This window comes from Eulemur rufifrons, chromosome 30 (genome assembly GCF_041146395.1).
Source record: "Eulemur rufifrons isolate Redbay chromosome 30, OSU_ERuf_1, whole genome shotgun sequence".
Taxonomy (NCBI): Eukaryota; Metazoa; Chordata; class Mammalia; order Primates; family Lemuridae; genus Eulemur; species Eulemur rufifrons.
In genome coordinates, this window is record NC_091012.1 from 10484417 (window position 1) to 10492788 (window position 8372).

An 8372-nucleotide genomic window follows, 5' to 3' on the forward strand; every position below is an offset into this window, starting at 1 on the left:
TTCACTCCTCTTCCGTGATGCCCAGGTTGTCTCCGAGGATGCAGAGGCTCCCTGGGCAACTGGAGCAGCCTTTCTGCAGGCTGAGAGCGACACCTCTGCATTCTTGAGTCGTGATGTGATTAGATGATGAGAACATTTTAGGAAGAAAAATATAGTGGTGATAAATTATGTGTCTTAGTGTTTGCACTCTGCTACAATTTGAAGAGGATTAAGAAAAGGCAGGGAAGTGAAGACCTCACCTCCCTTGTCAGAGAATCACAGAACCTCGGGGATTTCATCAGTATCTGCTCTGGCTTCTCCTGGGTAAACCTCCCCTTCTCCCAAGAGAGGGCCCGCCTGGCTGCTCCCTGCATAGGCAGCAGTCTACGAGAAGCCACAGGTCCATGATGTCCCTGTCCTTGGCCACTACCTACTGCTGGCTGGATCCCTGAAGGGCTCTGGGCCTCATCTTCAGTTTGAAGAACTGATTTTGCAATTGGGTCTGGGAATCTTCCGGGGGTAGTGGAAAAGCCAGAGGTGTGTGTACAGAGTAGAGCAGGTCGGGTAGGCCTGTGCAATCCCATACGTGCTTTATGAGAATAATTCAGGCTTCTCAGTTTTACTTGTTGGATTGTCAACTGCACCACTTGCTAACAATACAACCTCAGTTTCCTTATTCGTCACATCGTCACTCTAGTGGTACTTGCTTCAGAAGAGAGTCGTAAGGAGAAGTGACATGTGCAGAGCACCTACCTCCAGCCAAGCCTAGAGTAGAAGTTTATAACATTCAACAATTACATGTTTCCATTTGTGTTTAGTGCTCTGCACATTTTATTTATCTGTTTATCCTTTGATGGGCATTTTGGCTGATTCCATATTTTGGCTACTTTGAATGGTGTTGCAACAAACAACGCTATAAACTTAAAGTCATCCCACTGGATATTCTAAGGCCCCATCTACCCTGTCATTCATTAATTCTATGATTTCACTTACAGAGAAATTGGTAGAGAATGGGGTCTCTTCATCCCCACTCCAATTTGAAATGCTTTATCTATCTCCACACATGCACACGTAGATACATGTGTGTGCTTGTTTTTACATTTCTATTGATTCATTTTTTTCCTGTGGTTTTAAAGTAAAAAAAAACATAAAAGGCAAGCTATCTAAATGTTCATCAAGAGTGGATCAATTACATATTATATCCGCACTACAGGATCTTACGCAAATCCAGAATGTGGCAGATATGCATATATGGACATGATGAGATGTCTGCGATATATGAAATTAAAAAGAAAACAGGTTAAAGAGAAATGGGCTGTGTAGTTGCCCCATCTTACAGCAAAATCTGCTGGAGTAAACAGCCATTGGTCCATTTTAAATGGTTAAACATTTCTTCTGTATTCTGGCATCCGTCTCCCTCAGAACTAGCTCTACTCCCTGGAACACCACAAAATTGTTACAATGCTCTACTAACTCATAAGAAATCTATATACATTCCACCCAATTCAGAGTATATATTAAAGAAATGGAGGTATTTAGGGTAATATTAATACTATACTGGCCGGGCGCGGTGGCTCACGCCTGTAATCCTAGCACTCTGGGAGGCCGAGGTGGGCGGATCGTTTGAGCTCAGGAGTTCGAGACCAGCCTGAGCAAGAGCGAGACCCATCTCTACTAAAAATAGAAAGAAATTATATGGACAGCTAAAAATATATATAGAAAAAAAAATTAGCCGGGCATGGTGGCACATGCCTGTAGTCCCAGCTACTCGGGAGGCTGAGACAGGAGGATCGCTCGAGCTCAGGAGTTTGAGGTTGCTCTGAGCTAGGCTGATGCCACGGCACTCACTCTAGCCTGGGCAACAGAGTGAGACTCTGTCTCAAAAAAAAAAAAAAAAAAAAAAAATTACTATACTAGCAACCTTAGAAAATTTTCTAGAAACAAACCTTTCACATGGATAGTAGTTCCTTTTCCCTGAAGGATCCTGCAGCAGCTAACACAACACCAAATGAGAATCTGCCCAGCCGGAGAGTTTGGTGTGTGTTATCAATTAGCTGCTCCAAAGAGCAGAGACCAGGGTTTGCTTGTTAAGAACTTCAAAGTGGACACTTTTTGCCATTTTATTCTATTCATTCATTTAATCTTTCATTCAATAAGTACAGCCTGGAGGGTGATCACGTCTGTGTTTGGAGAGCCTGGGGGCTCTGTTCTCGCCCCTATGCCTGGGGTCCCAGTGGATTGCACACCGACAGCCTATATTTCTACTTTGCTGCTGATGAAATCTCAGCAATTTGACATTCCCAGGCAAGTCTCCTTCCCAGGGCATGATGTTGACAGGTATGACGCTCCTACCAAGAGTAACAGAATCAAAGACTACTCAGTGTTGGACACTGGTGTTAGGGTGAGAATTTTAATAGCTGAGTCTTGACTGGCCACAGATAAGACTTTTGGGGGAGAACTCATTGGCATCTACACTCTGCACAATTCTGGCTCTTTTGTCCTAGTTCTCTGTGTCTACCAGACCTACCTGACATGACTCAAATGGTTGCTTGTGTTGTGGGATTACCCAGCATTATTTGTGTTTGCTATTAAAAAATGGGTTTAGTCCTAAAAGGAGACAATACACTGCACTAACTTGGCATTCTGTTTCTGTCTTCTTGGAATCTTATGTTTCCAGTGTGGTGCAAAAAGAGCCCGTTAGAAGGAAAAAGTCTTTCATTATATTCATAATTCTGATAATTAATGTTCCAAATACATGCAAAATACTTTTTAAAACAATGCAATAAGTATTAAAAGAATGTGTGTATATGGAAAAAAATGATAAATTACACAAATATAGGTAGGAGTTGTGTCAAAGAGGTGAAATTATGAGTGTTTTCATTTCTATTTCTAAAAATGTAGTTAGATTTCTTGTTGAATAAAATAGCAGCATTGTAAACCCTTCCATCTACTTCCTTGACATCCCAGTCTGTTTGCAGAATTGTGCATTATGACTTTGAAGACTGTTGGAGACGTGCAATGAGGACTGTTACACTGAGAGGCTGAATCATTCTTCTCACGGAAAGGAAAATGCTCCAGTGTTGCCCAGCTTCCTGTAAAGAATAGATAAAGAAAGAATTCATTCCCCCAAATAAAGTGGCTTACATGTACAGAAAAACGCCCCTGAAGTACAATACCTGAGACTCTCAAATAAAATATATATGCATATACTTATATTTGAAATGTGTGGTTGCCTGAGCACAAAAGTAAGAAATCGTTGGAGGGGATAGAAGGTGATAAACTTACAGTAGAGAATTTCAGAGGCTCTTACAGCTGCATTTTCTGACATTTCTCAATCCTCGTGGCTTAGACCATGGGCTTTCATGGCTGTCAGGACAGGAACCTCAAAAAGTGAGGTCATGTCAAAGATTCTTAGATAAAGCTAGATCCCTACCAGGTGACAGACCCACAAAGAGAGATGGCAAATATACTTGTCTGTTTTGATTTGGGCTCCGGGTGGAGGGAAAATAAAGAAAAATTCCTAATGACAAGTCTCTCTTTATATGAGCTTAAAGTGTCATTTCATACTACTATAGGAAAAAAAATTAAGAAAGCAAAACACTTGGTTTACAGTGTTTCTAGACACCTTAAAATTTTCCATGAATATATTCACAAAGACCCTGAAGTCACAATCAAATATTACAAAAAATATAAGGAAAAGTGTTACTGTGAACAAGAGTTGGGAGACAAACACAAACAAAATGCAAAATCAATCCCACCAAAATTGCAGATATTAGAATGATTATCTTAAAAACTAATATAAAGGTGTTTAATATGTTTAAATGTGTAGTTTACAAAGAATAAAAGTATGAATTAAGAAGAGCTTTAAAATTTACATTGCAATGTTATGTCAACACATTTGGCAATTGGAGAAAATAACAAATTTTAAGGAAAAACAAATTGTCAAAACCAACTCAAAAAGAAATAAAATAGTTTGAATTGTCATCTATCCATTAAAGATATTAGGGGCTGGGCGTGGTGGCTCACACCTATAATCCTAACACTCCGGGAGGATCACTTGAGGTCAGGAGTTCGAGACCAGGCTGAACAAGAGCAAGACACCATTTCTATTAAAAATAGAAAAATAAACTAGCCAGGCAACTAAAAATAGAAACAAACAAACAAAAATTAACCAGATGTGGTGGGGAGTGCCTGTAGTCCCAGCTACTCAGGAGGTTAAGGCAGGAGGATTGCTTGAGCCCAGGAGTTTGAGGTTGCTGTGACCTAGGCTGAGGCCACCACACTCTAGCCCAGACAACAGAGCAAGAGTGCCTCAAAAAAAAAAAAAAAAAAAGATAAAAAGATATTGACTCTGTCTCACAAAGAAAACACTAGTTTCAGATGGGTTTTATAGATAAATTATACTAAATACTAAGATGTTCTAGAAGTTATGTAATAATACTAATACCCAAATTGAAATAGCTCACAAGAAAAGTGTTAATTGAGAAAGTAGATCTCTATAAATTACCCAAAATGCAGTTCACAAAGACAGACATATAGAAAATATGAAATAGAGGTTAAGAGACATAGAGTGAGATCGTCTAATATGCATTTCATTAGAGTTCTAGGCAAAGATAATAAATAGATGTGAGAGAACCAATATTGAAAGAATGACTGACAATTTTCTAAAATTAAGAAAAGACACAAATCTTTATATTCAGAAATCCCCACACATTCCAAGTAGTATAGTAGACAGATGTTCATAATAGGGACACCACAGTAAAATGATAGAACATCAAAGACACAGAGGAGATCTTAAGTGACTAGGGAGAAAATATGTCTGTAAAACAAAAATAATTAGACAGGTAACTTCGCAAAAGCAACAGTGGCACCCAGACAACAATAGAAATATATCTTCAAAATTCTGAGTGAAGATAAATGACTCAGAACTGTAATAAAATTCACTTAGTAATTTTACTAAGTGAAACACATAGGATAAATGTGTTTAGGCAACACGTAAGGATAAATAAAATGAAAACTTGATCTAATGAACATAAGAAATGATGCCTTCAAAAACTAGAGAATGTTTATTCATTCTAAATATGAATTAAATATACATTTGAATATTGACCACATGCTGGGCCAAAAAGTAAGACAAATTTTAGAGAATCAATATTCTATGGAACACATTTTCTAACCTAAGTTCAAAGAAGTTAGAAATCGAGGACAAATTACAGCACTCATAAATAATTTGTTGGTCAATATAAATTATAGTAGAAAATATTTAGGGCTGCATGATAATAAAATATTAATGTTTTGAACATGTAGAATGTAGTATAACATTAAATGGGACATTCATAAGTTTTAGAACTTATATTATTAAAGAAGATAGGCTAAAATAAAATTAGCTAAGTATCCAACTTAAATTAGAAAAAAAAATTTAAACAAATCAAAGAAGAGGAAATAATAAAATGAGTGGAAATAGAGGATCAAACTAGACAAAAGATGATTCTTTGAAAAGACAAAGATAAGTGACAAATCCCTGACAAAATTCATCAATTAAAAAAAAAAGAAGCCACAAATAAATAAGAATAGATGTGAAAAGGAGGCACAATTAGAGATGGAGGGAATATTGAAAAAATAGTCATATTAAGTTATAAACAAATTTATGCCAATATAGTCAAAAACAGGAAAAAGTGAACAAATTCTTAGAAAAATATAAACCACCAAAGCTGACTCAATAAAAAATGAACAAATCTAAATTATCATATAACTATTAAAGATATTGAATTAGTTGTAAACATATTTCTGCATAAAGAATGAGCCATTTCATGTGGGCTTTGTGAGTAAATTCTAGCAAATGTTTAATGAATCAAGAATTCCACAGCCAGGCACAGCAGCTCACACCTATAATCCTAGCACTTTGAGAAGCTGAGGTTGAACATTGCTTAAGTCTAGGAGTTCAACAACAGCCTGAGCAGGAATGAGACCCTGTCTCTACAAAAAATAGAAAAATTAGCTGGACATCGTGGCTCATACTTGTAGTCCCAGCTACTTGGGAGGCTGAAGTAGGAGGATGGCTTGAGCCCAGGAGTTGGAGGCTGCAATGAGCTATGGTGACTCCAGTACACACCAGCCTGGGAAACAGAGCAAAACCCTGTCTCAATAAATAAATAAATAAATAAATAAATAATTTCCACCCTTACACAAACTCTTTCAGAAGACAAGAAAGAAGAAATTCTTCCCAAATCATTTTATAACAATATATCCTTGATATAAAACTAGACAAAATAATTTTAAAGAAGATTTATATTACTAAAAACAAATTCAAATGGAAATACAACACACCAAAATCTATGGGATACAATGAAAAGCAGTACTAAGAGAGAAATTGATATCAATAAACCTCTACATCAAAAAACAAGTATTTGTAATGAGATTGTTGGAAGGTGTATAAGCACAAAAAATCTATTGATTTATAATCTTTCTGCATTGTCAATGGCCTCAGGGCATCTTGTTAAATTGGCTTGTATTTATTCTTTTCTGCCACCAGAAGTGATAACCATTTCTGCACACAGAACTCAGAAATCTCTTTTAATGGATCACAGTGTCAGAGAACAGTATTCTCTGCATCTCCTATTTTCTTTATAAACCCAGATCATCTGTGTCCCTGCCAGTTACCTGGACAATGGGATCAGTTCTCTCATCTTCTGGAGGACTCAGGCCTTGGCGTGCCTCCAGGATGCCCTTCTTTGGAAAGGTACCCTTGACCCAGGTTGTGCAGAGCCACAGATGACAACAGGCCTCCTCATCTTCATCACAGGCCATGTGACCAGGGCAGGAGAGCTTCTTTTCCACTGCGGGAAAAATCAATTAGTGTTATTTAATAAAAAGCTACTTCCTTTTGTTAGCTTTTTAATAAAGCAAATTAAGTGCTCTAGTCATTGTAAATTTAAATTAAAGAATGGGGAACAAAGACCAAGCTAAAATTCATAAATCTGTACTCCAGTGATGGAACATGACCAGATAAAAGGGAAAGGAGAAGGGTAATAGAGAGAGGAACGCAGCCCACCGAATGGAGACGTGTGCAGAGGGGGGAGCCGGTGGACGTACAGACCCTTCGGTTGATGCAGACACAGCACGTACAGTCAGTGTCACATGCAAGGGCGCCTCATCCCCATCTTGCATCTTCTGGGATCCTGGCAATAGCTATTTCAAAAATCAGGTTGCCTTTTCATGGCTATAAAGATCAAGTTCCTGTTGGTACTTGCTCCATCTTTCGGGAGACTGATTCAGTCCCTCGTCAGAACTTTCCCCCTGTGGCCTTTGGTCTAGGACAGGAATCGGCATTTGCTGCACAGCTAGGAGACGAGAAATGCTGAGATGTCACTGAGGGGAAAAAATGACTCAGAAGCTAATTTTACAAGTCAAAGACTCAAATTATTATAGAACTACAAAAATGAAGAAAAAAGTTCAGGCACATGAATATTCAAATTCAAGGGAACACACTGAGAGAGCAGTAAGTCTAGGACAGTGTGAGGCTCAGCCAGACCTCCTGGAACATCCTGCTGGAATACGGCTCCTTGGGACCCGGCGTCAGACCTAGGTACTGAGTATCTAGGTCTCCCCTATGCAGAGGGACCGAGTCAAGGCAAGCTCCAGGAGGGCTGGCTCTCCCTCTGGCATCGGGGCCCTTTGTGGTGGAGGCTCCCTGACCCGGTATCTTGTCCCTGTGCTTCTGGAACTGGCCTTAGAAATTGTTTTGGTCACTCTCCCCCTCCACCCCCCATGACTGCCTCTTCTGCAGGCTTGCATTCTTCCCCTTGCATTCCTCCTGACTGCTGTTCCATCTCACCCTGAAACTCTGCAGCCGTCTCTCTCCCCTCCACACCGTGAGGCCCACTGGTGCCTTCTGTGTAAGGGCAGCCTCCCGGGGCCCAGTGCGCTTTGGAGCCAGAGCGATGGGCTTGATTCCTCACTCTGACATGGATTGGCTCCGTGTGTGGCCCTGGGCCGATTCCACATGCTCACAGCTTTGCCATCCACAAAGTCGGGTTCTACACGTGTGAGGGGACTCCCATGAAACAGTGCGTGGAGGGCCCTGTGCTCCTCTATGGGCAGGGGGTCTGTCCCGCCCACCTTCCTTCCCACCTCTGGCCTCTGCCCCATCACTTACTAGCCCCGGGTTTGTCAGCTGCGAATCTCAGCTAGGACACACCACGAAGAGAAAAGACCCAGAAATCATGCAGTCATGGGGTGGTCAGCTACATGCAAGGGCTGATGGAGGATGAAGACTGTTCTTCCCAACTGCCCCAGTGCTTCTCTGGCAGACTCCTTCCTGGACCACATGGGGAAGGAAATTCTAGGAAGTTTCCCCTGATCTTTTCTCAGGAGCAGAGGGGACGGTGACATCA